Below are 18,193 nucleotides of genomic sequence, written 5' to 3' on the forward strand. Positions count from 1 at the left end.
AACACCTGGGCAGCTGGATGATGACTGGGTGGCTGGAATTGAGGACTGGATATAAGGCTGCCAACTCCCTTCTTCCTGGCTGGCGATTTTCCTGCTGGATTCCTGGAGACCAGTCTGATTCCTGCATCTCAAAGCTAAGTTTTTCTGCTCTTCTTTGTACTGGCTTAGTGATCGGACCCAAAGAGTGGTCGTAAATGGCTGCACATCCAGTTGGAAGAATGTCTCAAGTGGGGTACCACAGGGCTCTGTCCTGGGCCCTGTATTGTTCAACATCTTTATCAACAATTTAGATGAAGGAATTGAGGGTAAACTGATTAAATTTGCTGATGACACAAAGCTAGGAGGGATAGCTAATACTAGAGAAGAGAGAGAGAAGATTCAAAAAGATTTAAATAAACTGGAGAAGTGGGCAGCAACTAACAGAATGGTTTTTAACAAGGAGAAATGCAAAGTACTAAATCTGGGCAATAAAAATGAAAAAAGCATATATAGAATGGGAGGAATAGGGCTAAGTGACAGCACATGTGAAAAAGACTTGGGTATACTAATAGATCACAGACAGAATATGAGTCAACAGTGTGATGCAGCAGCAAAAAAGGCAAATGCAATTCTAGGATGTATTAACAGAAGCATACAGTCTAGATCACGTGAAGTCATTATTTCCTTCTACTCCTCTTTGGTCAGACCTCATCTGGAATATTGTGTCCAGTTTTGGGCACCACATTTTAAAAAAGACATCAACAAACTGGAGCAAGTTCAGAAAAGAGCGACCAGAATGGTGACCGGTCTGCAAACCCTGTCTTATGAGGAAAGGTTGCAGGATTTGGGAATGTTTAGTTTGCAAAAGAGAAGACTGAGAGGAGACTTAATAGCTGTCTACAAATATCTAAAGGGCTGTCACATTGTAGAAGGATCAACTTTATTCTCATTTGCACAAGGAAAGACTAGAAGCAATGGGATGAAACTGAATGGGAGGAGACACAGATTAGATATTAGAAAAACTTTTTGACAGTTAGAGTGATCAATGAGTGAAACAGGCTGCCACGAGAAGTGGTGAGTTCTCCTTCAATGGAAGTCTTCAAACAGAGGCTGGACAGACATCTGACTGGGATGATTTAGCGAATCCTGCTTTGAGCAGGGGGTTGGACCAGATGGCCCAGGAGGTCCCTTCCAACTCTACGATTCTATGATTCTACTCTTCAGTTTTGTTTTTGTTTTGCCTTGTTTTTTGGGAGTTCTGCCATCCCCGGCCGGGGATGAGCTGGATTCCATTTTTGTCTCTGATCTGTTGATATTTTGCTCTGTCTTCAGAATATACCTGAGTGCTGATATAGTCTTTTGAAGCCTAGCGACTTCAGGGCCTGTTTTTCCTATCAGTCGGTTGGCTCATTTTGATAGGGTTTTTGCGGATAGGTTTCCTATCCTGTCCTGTGTAGTTAGTTTGGGCCCCATCCTTTGCTCAACCTATCTTTCTATCTATGTTAGTATTTTCATCTTCCTTCACCATCATTATATGTTGGGGGCTGCCTATTGCTTTGGGGTCTGCTCTGGGGCAGTTTAGTTTTTCCCCTTTCTGTCTTTAGGCTATATAGTTCTCCGGCTGTGATCGAGGGGTCTAGGGCACCGTAGGAACCCCCCACGGCTACTGCTAGTTGTTGTGGATAGGTTCAGGGGTCTGCAATCCGATAGCTGCCAACCTCTTTGGTTTTTCTGGACTTAGCTGGTATTTTGTTTTTTCCTCCTTCGGTGACTCATCATAACACACAACCCTAACCGCAACCCAAGCCCCAACCCTAACCCTAGCCCAACCCTAACCCTATCTATAACCCCAACTATAAACTCAACCATAACCATAACCCTAGCCCCAACCCTAACCCTAGCTGTAACCCTAACTATAACCCCAACCATAACCCTGACCCTAGCCCTAACCCTAATGGAAAAATGAAAAAAAGCCACATATTTTTCATTATAGAATCTTTACCTAACTAAGGAGGTGATAAAGGGGGGTTGCATTAATACTTTTTTTTTATTTTGATCACTGTGAGAAATCTTGTATTGTTGCCGAGCATGCGCCTGCCATTTTCTTCCCAGATGAAGACACCGATGGCCAGGGGACAAGACCAGGGGATGCGGGAGGGTCCATGGACACCAGAGGTACTGGGGGAGAGCTCGGGGGACTCCACTTCTCTATCCTCTGATGTGCTAGATCATACCAGAGGATAGAGAAATTAAATGGGAAAACAGACTTTTTTATTCCATGAATAACAGTGATCGAGACACTGGGGTCGGTAAAAACAGACCCGAATCATGTTCTCCAGGGTCTCAGCTACCCATGGCAGCTGAGGGGTCGCTAAAATCTTATTTCTCAGGGCCGTTAAAAAGCGGCACTGAAGAATAAGTACTCTTATCTGTTGCCGTTAAAAGGCGTATCTGCGGTCGTTAAGGGGTTAAATCTTTCATCATATTGTTATGATGCATTATTCACATAAGAGCAGAGGGAGAGAGTATCAATGTTTTTCCATTTTTTTTTGGCAACATGTAACCTTGCCACTTTAAGGACTAATGAAAGGAAGGTTCTAAAGACAAAAGAGCTACATTAGCTACATGAAGACCTCATGAGATGATGAATCCTTACATTTGTGTAATAAATCTATATATCTGTAATAGTGCTCGCGATGCTTGGAAAGCGACAAGCATTTCCTGGTTTGCTCGCCGGGTCCTCGGGTCCCCACCCTTCATGTTTGATTGCTCATCAGCAATCACATCTGAGTGTGCATAATATTCCGCCATTTTTGCAGTACTGTAAAATAAATTTTGGAGCATCTTATACAAGTTCTTGACACCAGTTTGCTTAAAAAGAAAATCTTTACCTACAGGGCAGATAGTTTACAGTGGGTTTTGTCCGCCACACGGATCGCCTATCATTGTGCTCAAAATTGTGCCATTTCAGGGCTCCATTGAATATTTTTTGCTGTGTCTTTTTGTGTTTTTTGCCTACTTATTGACACAATTTTGGTGTAAATAAAAATACAGGCCAGATAATATAAAGTCTGGTATCTCCGTCACACACCTCACTTATCTGTGTGCTAAAAATTGGGTCATTTTTTGAGCTCAAATGAACTGTTGTTGCTGTGTCTTTGCCTATTTATTCACACTCTTTTTGGTGTTTAAAAAAAAAACAGGGGGATCTCCATCACAGGCATCACCTGTCTGTGGGCTAAAATTTGGGGCATTTTGGGGCTCATTTGATCTATTGTTGCTGTGTCTTAGCCTAGTTATTGTCACAATTTTGCTATTAAAGAAAAAATCCAGGCCAGATAATTAAAAGTGGGATATCTCCATCACAGGCTTCATTTATCTGTGGTCTAAAAATTGTGGCATTTTTTGGGTTCATTTGAACTGTTGTTGCTGTGTTTTAGTCTAGTTATTGACACCAGTTTCCTTACAAAAAAGGTGTTACCTAAAGGTCAGATATTTTAAACTGTGGTTTCCCCGCACACAGACCACATATAAGTTTGCTCCAAAGTAATTCATTTTTAGTGAACGTGCCAAATATTGTAGTCCATTTAAAATGGGCAAGGCATGTGGCAAGGAGCGGGGAAGTGGACGTGATGGTGATGGTGCATGCTTTGGGCGAGGCAGAGGATGTGGGCAAGCTGAAATTGGCCCACAACAAACACCCACATCTTCTTGCTTGACCTTCCTGTCACAATTACTAGGGGACCACAGCAGCACATCACTATTGAACCAAGAGCAGTGTCAAAAGGTTGTTGGTTGGATAGCGGATAATGTTTCCAGTCACTTTGCCACCACCACAACCACCCTATCTTCCACACGGTCAAGTTTCAGTAGCCGTCTGGACTGCATATTCCTCACCCTGATCCTCCTTCCTCCCACCATGCAGAGCACCCAGAGATAACTGATCCAACACTTGGACACTCCGAAGATCTGTTCACTTTTCCATTTAGAGATTCAGGCACTTGAAGCGGGGCAAGAGGAGATTGCATGTAGCGATGCCCAAATATTTGAGCAGCCACGTTCACAAGAAGGCAATGGTGGGAACATGTCACAAGAGGTGGATGATGATGAGACACAATTGCCAGAAAGTCAGGAGGAGGACCAAGGTGCGGAAGTGGAAGAGGAGGTGGTGGATGATATAGTAATTGACCCAACCTGGCAAGAGGACATGCAGAGCGAGGACAGCAGCACACAGGGGGAGGGAGGCGTAGCACCATAACAGTCAGGAAGAAGCAGTGTGTTGGCCACAGGCACAGGATGGGCAAGCGTTCCCCGTAACACCAAAATGGTGGAAGTTGCCAGTACAAGTGTTAGGTCTTCCCGAGTCTGGTTGTTTTTTAAAGACTCTGCCGATAACCCCAAACAGGCCATTTGCACCACCTGCCATGCCCGCATCAGCAGGGGTAGCAAAACTACCAGCCTGACCACCACCAGCATGATCAGGCACAGTGCAGCAAAGCACCCGAATTTGTGGGCCGAAACTCAGGGTCCAGGAACACTGTCCACGGGTGACACCACTGCTTCTTCCGTTGCTGTACGTGGAAGCCAATCCCCTGTCTATGGTGCCTGCGAAAATACCTCTGCACCTGTCATTGCACACACTCAACTAGTAGCATCATCAAACAGATTCACGTCCTTGTCCCAGTGTAGTGTTCAGTTGAACATACCCCAGTCTTTGGAACGCAAGGGGAAATATGCTGCCAAAGCCCCACAGGCCACCCTACTAAATTCACATATTTCTTGTCTGCTTGCACTCGAAATGTTGCCTGTTAGGCTTGGGGAGATGGAAGCTTTCCACAACCTGATGGCGGCGGTTGTCCCAAGGTACTTGGTCCCCAGCTGCCACTATTTCTTCCGGTGTGCCGTCCCCACATTACACAAGCACGTGACCCATAACATTAGCCGTGCCCTCAACAATGCTGTTACTGGGAAAGTCCACCTAACCACAGACACATGGACAAGTGCTTGTGGGCAGTGATGGTACTTCTCGCTGACGGCACACTGGGTTAACATAGTGGAAGCCGGGACCCAGTTGGACCTCAGGATGGAACACGTCGTTTAGACGCAGAGGATTGCAGGCCTTATGTCAATCTTGGCCTAGGACAACTCATAAAGTCCCATGGCTTCCAGTACCACCTGTATGCAGATGACACTCAGATCTACCTCTCTGGCCCAGATGTCACCTCTCTGCTGTCCAGAATCCTGGAGTGTCTATCAGCCATATCCTCCTTTTTCACCTCTCGCTTCCTAAAACTCAACGCAGACAAAACTGAACTCATTATCTTTCCTCCATCTCACGTATCTTCCCTACCCAATCTATCTGTTATGGTAAACAGCATCACGCTCTCTCCAGCACGCAAAATCCACTGCCTCGGAGTAACTCTCGACTCTGCCCTGTACTTCAAACCACACATCCAATCTCTTGCCACCTCCTGTCGCCTCCAACTCAAAAATATTTCCAGAATCCGCCCCTTCCTCAGTCCTCAATCTACTAAAACTCTTGTACATGCCCTCATCATCTCCCGCCTTGACTACTGCAACACTCTCCTCTGTGGCCTCCCTGCTAACTCTCTTGCGCCACTCCAGTATGTCCTCAATTCTGCTGCCCAACTAATCCACCTCTCTCCTCGCTACTCCCCTATCTCCCTCCTCTGCAAATCCCTCCATTGGCTCCCAAATCCCCAACGAATAGTGTTGAGCGATACCATCCGATATTCAGAAATATTGGATCGGATTGGATCGGCCCGATACCCCAAAAAGTATCGGTATCGCCGATTCCGATACCGGAAGTCCCATTCAAGTCAATGGGACAGAAATATCAGAATTAAAAAAAACCCTTTCTTGCCATGTACATCCTATTCAGGAGGGGGGAAGAGTGTGGGCGGTGCGTGGGCGGACACTGTGCGTGTCTGTGTGTGCGGGCGGGGTCTGTGCGGGCCTCTCGGGGGTCTGTGCCGACTGTCGGGGGCCTGTGCTGGCTGCCGGTGGTTGGTACGGGCCTCTCGGGAGTCTGTGCCGACTGTCGGGGGCTTGTGCCGGCTGCCGGTGGTCAGTACGGGCCTCTCGGGAGTCTGTGCCGACTGTCGGTGGCCTGTGCCGGCTGCCGGTGGTCTGTTCGGGCCTCTCGGGGGTCTGTAACAGCCTGTTGGGGGCCTGTGCCGGCTGCCAGTGGTCTGTACGGGCCTCTCGGGGGCCTGTGCCAGCTGTCGGTGGTTTGTGCCGGCTGCCCGTGGTCTGTACGGGCCTCTCGGGAGCCTGTACCGGCTGTCAGTGGTCTGTGTCGGCTGCCGGGGGCCTGGGCCGGCTGCCGGTGGTCTGTGCGGGCCTGCCGGGGGTCTTGTGTGTGTGCAGGCATTGTCCGATGGGACTACAAGTCCCATCGGGCGATGCCTGCTACAATGACAGTGATTGACACATTAGCCAATGATGGGACAGTAGTAGTCCCATCATCCGGCTAATGTGTTGAATGTAAAAAAAAAAAAAAAAACATACTACATACATACTACATTCATACAACATACATACATACTACATACATGCTACATATATACTACATTCATACAACATACATACATACTACATACATGCTACATATATACAACATTCATACAACATACATGCATATTACATACTACATACATGCTACATATATACTACATTCATACAACATACATATATACTACATACATGCTGCATATATACTAACTACATTCATACAGCATACATATATACTACATACATACATGTATACTACATTCATGCAACATACATACATACTACATACTACATACATGCTACATATATACTACATTCATACAACATACATACTACATACATGCTACATATATACTACATTCATACAACATACATATATACTACATACATACTACATATATATACTACATTCATACAACATACATACATACTACATACTACATACATGCTTCATATATACTACATTCATACAACATACATACATAGTACATACTACATACATACTACATACATACAACATGCTACAGACATACAGCATACATACATACTACATACATGCTACAGACATACAACATACATACATACATACTGCATACATACTACATACATACTGCATACAATACATTCATACATTCATACAATACATACATAGACATACAGTACATATAACATAGAGTACATACTCACCATCACTTGTCACTTTGATCCTTGAAGCCAGTGTCATCTATAAAAAATTAGAAAATAACAAATAACCGATATACTTCCTGATCTGCAGAAATCCACGAGGGGCCCACGCCGATTTCCCGTGGAGAACAGGAGCATCAGCTGATGCGACCGCTCTCTAGGGGCTTCAATAATCCAATTACGGGAGGTAGGTATCCTTCCGCACTGTATTCCTCCGCCACTGTAAAAAAATAGTCCCTAGTCTCACTTTTGGCATTGCTGTGTGAGAAAGTTCCCACTCAGCTTTTGCCATAAAGTGAGACTAGGGACTATTTTTTTACAGTGGCGGAGGAATACAGTGCGGAAGATACCTACCTCCCGTCATTGGATTATTGAAGCCCCTAGAGAGCGGTCGCATCAGCTGATGCTGCTGCTCTCCACAGGATATCGGCGTGGGACCCTCGTGGATTTCTGCTGATCAGGGAGTATATCGCTTATTTGTTATTTTCTAATTTTTTATAGATGACACTGGCTTCGGGGATCAAAGTGACAAGTGATGGTGAGTATGTACTCTATGTTATATGTACTGTATGTCTATGTATGTATTGTATGAATGTTTGAATGTATTGTATGCAGTATGTATGTAGTATGTATGCAGTATGTAGTATGTATGTATGTTGTATGTCTGTAGCATGTTGTATGTATGTAGTATATATGTATGTTGTATGAATGTAGTATATATGTAGCATAGCATGTATGTATGAATGTAGTATGTATGTATGTTGTATGAATATAGCATATATGAAGTATGTATGTAGTATATATATATATGTTGTATGAATGTAGTATATATGTAGCATGTATGTAGTATGTAGTATGTATGCATGTTGTATGAATGTAGTAAATATGTAGCATGTATGTAGTATGTATGTATGTTGTATGAATGTAGTATATATGTAGTATGTATGTAGTATATATGTATGTTGTACGAATGTAGTATATATGTAGTATGTATGTAGCATGTATGTATGTTGTATGAATGTAGTACATATGTAGCATGTATGTAGTATGTATGTTGTATGAATGTAGTATATATGAAGTATGTATGTAGTATGTATGCTGTATGAATGTAGTATATATGTAGCATGTATGTAGTATATATGTATGTTGTATGAATGTAGTATATATGTAGTATGTATGTAGTATGTATGTATGTTGTATGAATGTAGCATATATGTAGTATGTATGTAGTATGTAGTATGTATGTATGTTGTATGAATGTAGTATATATGTAGCATGTATGTAGAATGTAGTATATATGTAGTATGTATGCAGTATATGTGTGTGTTGTATGAACGTAGTATATATGTAGTATGTATGTATGTATGTTGTATGAATGTAGTATATATGTAGTATGTATGTAGTATGTATGTTGTATGAATGTAGTATATATGTAGCATGTATGTAGTATGTATGTATGTAGTATATATGTAGTATGTATGTAGTATGTATGTATGTTGTATGAATGTAGTATATATGTAGTATATATGTATGTTGTATGAATGTAGTATATATGTAGCATGTATGTAGTATGTATGTATGTTGTATGAATGTAGTATATAAGTAGTATGTATGTAGTATATATGTATGTTGTATGAATGTAGTATATATGTAGTATTTATGTATGTTGTATGAATGTAGTATATATGTAGCATGTATGTAGTATGTATGTATGTTGTATGAATGTAGTATATAAGTAGTATGTAGTATATATGTATGTTGTATGAATGTAGTATATATGTAGCATGTATGTAGTATGTATGTTGTATGAATGTAGTATTTATGTATGTTGTATGAATGTAGTATATATGTAGCATGTATGTAGTATGTAGTATATATGTATGTTGTATGAATGCAGTATATATGTAGCATGTATGTAGTATGTATGTAGTATGTATGTATGTTATATGAATGTAGTATATATGTAGTATGTATGTAGTATGTTTGTTTTTTTCTTTTTTTACATTCAACACACACATTAGCCGGATGATGGGACTACTACTGTCCCATCATTGGCTAATGTGTCAATCCCTGTCATTGTAGCAGGCATCGCCCGATGAGACTTGTAGTCCCATTGGACAATGCCTGCACACACACAAGACCCCCGGCAGGCCCGCACAGACCACCGACAGCCGGCCCAGGCCCCCGGCAGCCGGCACAGACCACCGACAGCCGGCACAGGCCCCCGAGAGGCCCGTACAGACTACCGGCAGCCCGCACAGGCCCCCGGCAGCCGGTACAGACCACTGACAGCTGGCACAGGCCCCCAAGTGGCCAGTACAGACCACTGGCAGCCGCACAGGCCCCCGAGAGGCCCGTACAGACCACCGGCAGCCGGCACAGGCCCCCGACAGGCCTGTACAGACCCCCGAGAGACCCGTACATACCACCGGCAGCCGGCACAGACCACCGGCAGCCGGCACAGACCCCCGACAGTCGGCACAGACCCCCGACAGTCGGCACAGACCCCCCCGCAGTCGGCACAGACCACGCATCACGATGACATCATTTCAGCAGCAAATCACAGCCACAAGAGTGGCTCATTGCATTATGGGGACTTCCGATACCAGTATCCGATATTGAAGAAATATCGGTACTCGGTATCGGAATTCCGATACAGCGAATATCGGCCGATACCCGATATTTGCAGTATCGGAATGCTCAACACTTCCAACGAATCCAGTTCAAACTACTAACACTGACCTACAAAGCCATCCACAACCTTTCCCCTCCCTATATCTCTGAACTAATCTCCCAATATCTTCCCTCACGTAATCTTCAATCCTCCCAAGACCTCCTACTCTCCTCCACACTTATTCGTTCCTCACACAACCGCCTCCAAGATTTCTCCCGAATATCCCTTATCCTCTGGAATGCCATGCCTCAACACGTCCGATTATCCACCACCCTCGGATCCTTCAAACGGAACCTGAAAACTCAACTTTTCAGGAAAGCTTACAGCTTGCAATGACCATTCTGCCTCCTCACCACCGCCTGAACTGCCGTCTCATTACCACCAGAGCTGCTGCACCCCCGACAGTCTGTCTCTTCCCCACTATACCGTAGAATGTAAGTCCGCAAGGACAGGTTTCTCTCCCCTCTGTACCAGTCTGTCATTGTAAATTTGTTTACTGTTAATGATATCTATAACTTTGTATGTAACCCCCCTTCTCATGTACAGCACCATGGAATTAATGGCGCTATATAAATAAATAATAGTAATAATAATAATCAGGGTTGCCCCACAATCTACAGCTTCTGCACCTCATCCTCCTCTTCTTCAGCCTCCATCTCTGAAATGACCACAAGCTGGAAGCATTGCAGCACTGCCTCAGCCAATCGGCAACAGGCTGTGCTGCAGCTAATATGCTTAGGTGACAAACCGCACAATGCTGAAGAGTTGTGGACAGCTCTGAAAGAGCAGTCAGATCAGTGGCTGACACTCCTGGACCTACAGCCAGGCATGGTCATGTGTGACAATGGCCGAAACCTGGTGATGGCTCTGAGGCGAGGCGAGCTTACACAAATACTATGCCTGGCACATGTGCATAAACTCGTGGTTCAGAGGTTAGTCAAAACCTACCCAGAGCTGCCGGATCTGCTCGTGAAAGTACGCCACCTGTATGCCCATTTTATAAAGTCAGCTACAGCTTCCGCAGCCCTTACCATGCTTCAGCAATATTTGCAGCTTCCGGCTTACCGAATGTTGTGTGATGTCCCCATTTATTGGAACTCTACACTGCATATGTTGGAAAGGATTTGTAAGCAGAAAAGGGCAGTTGTTGACTACCAACATCAACAAGGCTGTCGGTATTCAGTTCAGACTCCACACATAAGACCTCAGGTGTGGACATGGATGTCAGACATAAGTACCATCCTCCAAAACTTTGAGGAGTCTACCAAGATGGTGAGAGGTGATGACGCCATAATTAGCATCACCATCCCGCTTTTCTGTGTTCTGAAACGCTCTCTGCTCACCATCAAAGAGGATGCATTGCAGGCGGAAAACAATGGGATGGATCAAGTAACCATACAGGGTGATTACACACAGCCCAGCCTCATGTCATCCCAATGTGAATTGGTTGACAATGAGGAAGAGGAGGAGGAGGAAGAACAGGAGCTACTTTCATGTGCTGTAGACAGTACTACAAGCACAACTCTCATACAGTCTGTCCAGCGTGGATTGCCTAAGGACAGGGAGGAGGAGGAGGAGGAGGAGGAGAGCATGGTCAGTCATCCTCTTGGTAAGGATACAAAAGTGTTGCCTGTTAGCAGTCTGGCATGCATGGCTGACTTTATGTTGCGCTGTCTTTCTTGTGACCTTCGTATTCTCCAAATTTTGGTTGACAGTCATGTTGACATCTAGACCCACGATACAAGGAGAACTTTCAATCTCTTCTTCCAGAGGCAGACAGTTGTGCTAAAATGGTGCAGTACCAGAAGGCCATTGTTGCAAAATTATTAAAAAAAATTCCCATCTGAAAACACTGGCGGCAGAGGTCACAGTTTGTTGGACAACCAAGGAGTACAGGCGAGAGAGACACAATTTCAATCCAGCAGGGCAGGGGAACATTGGCAAAATTCTGGGAGAGTTTTCTCAGACTCTCCCATCACAGTGGCCCTGAGGCTTCAGGGTACTGTCACAAGGAGTGCAAAGTTTTGTAAGATGCTAAGGGAGTACCTTGCTGATCGTATCAACGTCCTCCGTGATTCCTCAGTGCCTTATAATTATTGGGTATCCAAGCTGGACATGTGTCATGAACTGACTCTCTACACCATGAAGGTCCTGGCTTACCCTGTCACTAGTGTTTTGTCAGAGCGTGTTTTTAGTGCCGTTGGTGGAATTATAACTGATAAGCACATTCGCCTGTCAGCTGAAAATGCTGACAGACTGACTCTTATAAAATGAACAAGGGCTGGATTGGGCCAGACTTCTCTACACCACCGAATGATAACAGCGAAACATAGCCTCAAATCCAGTGTCATTTTTTGGGAGGTATATTCCCATGCACCTCTTCACACCCTCACATGGGTATACGCTTCCTGATTTTGGCTATTTGCTGTTAGTGATCATGGTCCGTGATGCAACATCCACGTTATTGTGTTAAAGGATGCTTTGATGTTTACACATTATGTTGATGTGTACCCCCCCGGGGGAAATGTTTGTATTACAACCATAGGAGACCTGCTCCTTTAAATTGGGAAAAGTTTTTTTAGTTTGCCACCCTCCACGTCTCTTCCAACACCACCACTAGATCAGCAGGGTGAACGTGCTCCCTGATGCAACAGCCAGGTCTTTTTTTTTTCATTTGAAGGGTGTTTATGATGCCTGCAAAAAAAAAGGTTTACACAGTATGTTGTCGATGTGTGGAAATTTGTCAGCCTATACACAGTGTATGGGCATTACAACTATTGATGGGCGAGCAACATCGTTGCTCGGGTCTCGCCGAGCATGCTCGGGTGATCTCTGAGTATTTTGGCGTGCTCGGAGATTTAGTTTTCGTCGTTTCAGCTGCACGATTTGTAGACAGGCTGAATACATGTGGGAATTCCCTAAGAAACAGGCATTCCACACATGTATTCAAGCTGTCTAGCAGACACAAATCATGCAGCTGAGGCAACGAAAACTCAATCTCCGAGCACGCCAAAATACTCGGAGACCACCCGATCATGCTCGGGGAGACCTGAGCAACGACTATACTCGCTCATCACTAATTACAACCATAGGAGACCCGCTCATTTAAATTGGGAAAAGATTTTTAGTAGACCAGCCTCCATGTCTCTTCCGACACCACCACTAGATCACCAGGGTGAATGTGTTCCATGATGCAACAGCCAGGTTTTATTTTTTTTCAAGTATGTATATGATGCCTGTAAAAAAAAGCTTACACAGTATGTTGATGTGTACCCCCCAGGGGAAAATGTTTGTCAGTCCATGCACTTATTGTATGGGTATTACAAGTATAGGAGACCCGCTCCTTAGTAATGGGAACAGATTTTTAGTAGGCCATCCTCCATGTCTCTTCCAAAAGTTATTGGGATGCTTCCAAATTTGTGGCAGGCCTGCATTCAATGCATAGGAAAACAGTATGGGAGGCCCACTTCCTAATAATGTGAACTTTGTTGTTTGGTCAGCTTCAACAATGCAATTCTTGACTGCCAGTTCTTCAGGCTCCACACTGCAACTCTCCACTGTCTGATCTTCAGCCTCAACACTGCAACTCTTTACTGCTGGTTCTTTAGGCTCAACACTGCAATGCTCCACTGCCAGGTGTTCAGCCTCAACACTTAAATGTTCCACTGTTGGGTCTTCAGCCTCAACACTTAAATGCTCTACTGCCAGTTCTTCAGCCTACTCTATGCAATGTTCCAATGCCGGGTCTTCAGCCTCAACACTTAAATGTTCCACTGCCAGGTTTTCAGCCTCAAATATGCATTCACTTCATGGGGAAACATTATGGGAGTACCAAAAGAATAACGGGAACTTTGGTTTCATGTGGACATCCAGTATGTCGGTTCAATGGGTTATTGGGGTGCATCCAAATTTGTGGCAAACCTTGCATTCAAAATAGGCAATAACAGTATAGTAGACCCACTGTTTAATAATGGGAACAACAAAGCATAGCCGGCTGATGGCTCTCTAGGAATAGTGAGGACAAATTGCTGTCCCTTTAAGAAGGTTAAAGTCCACCTGATGGCCCTCCTTTTTTAACAGTTCCTCCTTCATAAATGAAACAGGATGTGTCTGATGATGTGTCATGCACCACATGGCCAGCTAAGGTTGTAAAATGTTAAAATTACAATTCCCAGTGAAGGCATTTGGCTTGGTTGAAAGCAATGCTAAAGTTGAAAAACGCATCAAAAACACTATGTGTGAACATAGCCCAAGTGGTGGAGGAACATTTTTGTTTTGGGTTATTTATTTGGCCTCACATACAAATCATTACCCTGGAAAGTATGTTCCTTAACATATTTCCCAGGAAAATCAATTTTGGATTAGTTTTTGCATGTTTTATTGTGAGCCTGGAAAAGTGGCGTAAGACTCTGACAACATTGTTAACAGCAATGACCTGGGAGTCAGAACTGCTTCCAGGGGTCTTCCCCATGATGTTCCTATGTCATTTCAGCACTGTTCCCATTGATTTCTGACATTTACAGACCCTAAAAAGACCCCCGGGGGTCGCGGTAAAAATGCCCAGGTTTCCCATAGACTTACATTGGGCTCATTGATCGGGTCGAGCACCCGAGCATTCCAATTTGTTCAACCCGAGCAACGAGCACCCGAGCATTTCAGTGCTCACCCTTCACTAATCTGTAACAAAAATGATTTAGTTAAATCACAGATCCATCAAATAAGAGAGACAGTTTGCACATACAGCATATAATTTGCGCATACAGCATATAATTAATGCTTGCAAATAAAGTTTTTCTAATCGATACAGTGCTTAGTGCCACCTGTAAAGTAGCTTCATGTAAGATTGAAAATGCTTAAAACAGTCAGATGTTTTAGTGCTAATTTGCCAAACATTTCATGGAGCATTTGTAAAATTTCAGTTTCCCATTTTGCTTGGAATGCGTGTTGAGATGGAGTAGAACAGGCAAGCATACTTGAATAGGCGATAGTAATGCTGTCATTCAATTTCTTTTCATCTACAGTAAAAAAAATTGTTTACATATAATGTAGGAGGTGAGACATCATTAACCCCTTCCTGCTAGAGGACATCTTTCATGTCATAAAAAGGGGTGCTTACATGTTGAGGGAGCTCAGAAGCTGAGCTGACTCCACACACAGCAGATCCTGGCTATATTGTATTGTCAGCATCTGTCTCTAACAGATGCAGGTATTAATCAATTAAATGTTGTTTGCAATCTGGGATAGTGGCATTTAAATGGAATTTGCGCTGGTGCCTACTTGCACTGGATTCCCTTGCATCCCTGTGGAAGACCTGTGTAACTGTCGTCTTGATCTAGGCTGAGCTTCATAAAAGACTGATATTTTCACTGTATACTGCAATACTATAGAATAATGCAGATTGAGGTTCCTTCAGGTGACAAAAAAATAATACAAAACTAAAAGCAAAAAGAAAAAATATATTAAAAATATAAAAATTAAATATTAAAGTTCCAATTAACCCCTCTTCTCCCTTTCAAAAAAAAGTGAAAAGAAAAGAAAAATATGAATATATATTTGGCATTGACGCATTTTAAATGTCCAATCTATTAAACTATGGAGTTAATTAACTTGATCGGTAAACAATAGTGATGAGCAAACGTGCTAGGAAAAGGTGCTATCTGTGCTTACCCAGTGTATGCAGTGTGCTTAAAAAAATATGTTCCTGCGGTTGCATGTCTCATGACTAGAGTTGAGCGAAACAGGTCGGTCACATTCAAAAGTCGCCGACTTTGGCCAAAGTCGGGTTTCATGAAACGAAAACCGACCACAGTGTGAAGTTGGCCATGCGGTCGGCGACCCAAGCGTCAAAGTCGGGTTTCGCCGAATGCTTGCACGTGACTTTTTTCATCCAATGAGAGAAGCGTAGCGTAGCGGGAGGGTAGCTGGAGTGGGAGAGGGAGAGGGAGAAGAGAGAGAAGAGAGAGAGAGAGATTTTGCCGCCTCTGGGGTTAAAATTCATGCCAGGTGCGTTTACAGTCCTCCATTCACTGCCGACTTTTCTCCCCATTGACTTGCATCGGGTTTCATGTTTCACGACTTTTCCCTATTGTCGGCCGATTTCGTTCGACTCAACTTTTGAGAAAGTCGGGTTTCATGAAACCCGACTTGACCCTAAAAAAGGCAAAGTCGCTCATCTCTACTCATGACTGTTAGACATTTTGCCTGTTTGTTAGGCTCCTGACTCCAAATAATCCAGATCATCGTGGGACATGACCATTAATGGATTATCAATGTACAGATGAGGAATATAGGGTTTTATTATTTTTTGTCTTTTACAGTGGGACAGACATGGACATCAATGGATTATCGGCAGAAAGGTGAGTATAACTTTCCTTTTTAATTTTTACTTGTTTTGAATAAATGGGTAAAACATGGTTTGGGAGTTTTTATTTCAAATAAAGAACTTTATTATGGCTGTGTATTTTTTACAATTTGACTATGGGGTCAGTAATGGAGCATCATATAGACGCTTCTCCAGTACTAAACCCTGAGCTTGATGTTAGGGCCATGAAACAGCTGACATCAACCTCAAAACTATTACCCCACTTGCCACCAGAACAGGGCAAGTGGGAAGAGCCAGGCAAGGCAGATAGATGCGACATTTCAGGGGCAGATGCCGGCTGCTATTTTTAGGCTGGTGAAGGCTAATATCCATGGCCCCTACGCAGTCTAAGCATATCAGCCCCCAGCTGACTGTTTTAGCTTGGCTGGCTGTCAAAAATGAGAGGGACCCCATGCTGTGTATTTAATTATTTAGTTAAATAATTCAAAAATATGTTGTGGGGACCCCTCTATTTTTGATAACCAGCCAATATAAACCTGAGAGTTGGGGATGAAAACCTGCATCTGTCAGCTCTATCTGCACTTGTTATCAAAAATAGAGGGGAACCCGAATCATTTTTTTTTTCAATTCATATATTTATTGCACAGGCACGGGGTGATGAATACTCTGATCAGCCTCGCCTGGTCTCGCTGCTATCAGTGAGAGCAGGTGTAGGTGTATGAAAGTAGTATGTATATTCTTTTGCATATTTCTGATACTGAATTTCATTGCGATGATGCAGTACACGTTTTCTTCTGATGACTCTTCCATGATGACTATATTTGTGCATGTGTCTCTGAAATATAGAACAATGTACCCCAACGCCATAGTCTGATAAATCTTTCTGAAGGTCTTTTGCAGTAAAGTGGGGAATTTGATTTGCACTCTTACGAGCAGCTCTTGCTGAAATTTTGCTTGGTCTTGCAGACCTTAATGCCATTTCTTTAATACATTTCGAACTGAAGAATATGTAACTTGAAAATGCTTTGCTATTTTCTTATAGCCTTCTCCTGCTTTGAGGGCTTCCACCATTTTAATTTTTAGAGTGCCAGACAGCTACTTAGAAAAACCTATGGCTGCTGTTTCTTGGCACAAGGTTAGAGGATTAGAGGAGGCTGGGTTTTTACAAAGCTGGGAAATTTGCATTACCTGGCCTTTCCTAACGAAGATAGTGAACAAGCCATAATCCTAACAGACTAAAGGCCCCGTCACACTAAGCGATATCGCTAGCAATATCGCAATAACATCACTGGTTTTGTGGTGTTATAGCGATATTGCTAGCGATATCGCTATGTCTGATACTTACCTCCGACCAGCTCCCCCGCTGGTTATCGCTGATTGCGCGAGAACGGCCTGGGCCATTTCTCGTCGTCAGCTTCCTGCTGGGCTTCCTGTGGCGCCGACGAGCGACACATGGATGCGGGCGGGAGGACATCAGGATCGCCTCGTCTGACAGGTAAGTAGCGACTACCGACCGCTGCTATGTCGCTGGTGAGATCTGCCTGTGTGGCAGCTCACTAGCGACCACTTAGCGATGCACCAGCGATCCTGACCGCGTCATATCGCTGGTGCATACAAAACTCCAAGGGTTTCCAAAATTTTGCATGGGCCCATTTTCCTTTTAGTAATTTTTAAAATGTAAAAAATGTAAATAAATATATATATATATACACATATTTTTTGTGTAAAATACAAAGGAAATGTGTCATCTTTAACTTTAGGCCTTATAGAGATCATTTCATCTTCAACTTGCTTAACTGTTCACAATAATATTAATTTTGACTAGGAGTGCCAAAACTTTTACATGCCACTGTATGCCATTTAAGGGCTGAGTAAAGTGATTCACAAAATCTTCTCACATACTTCATTTGGACTTAACTAACACCTGGTGTAGTGAAAGATGGAAGAGGCTGCTGATTGACTGCAGGGTTCACGTGACATAACAACGTTACAGGAATGGC

The sequence above is a fragment of the Dendrobates tinctorius genome, unplaced genomic scaffold (genome assembly GCF_039654945.1).
Source record: "Dendrobates tinctorius isolate UK_male_01 unplaced genomic scaffold, ASM3965494v1 ptg000134l, whole genome shotgun sequence".
NCBI classification, from domain to species: Eukaryota; Metazoa; Chordata; class Amphibia; order Anura; family Dendrobatidae; genus Dendrobates; species Dendrobates tinctorius.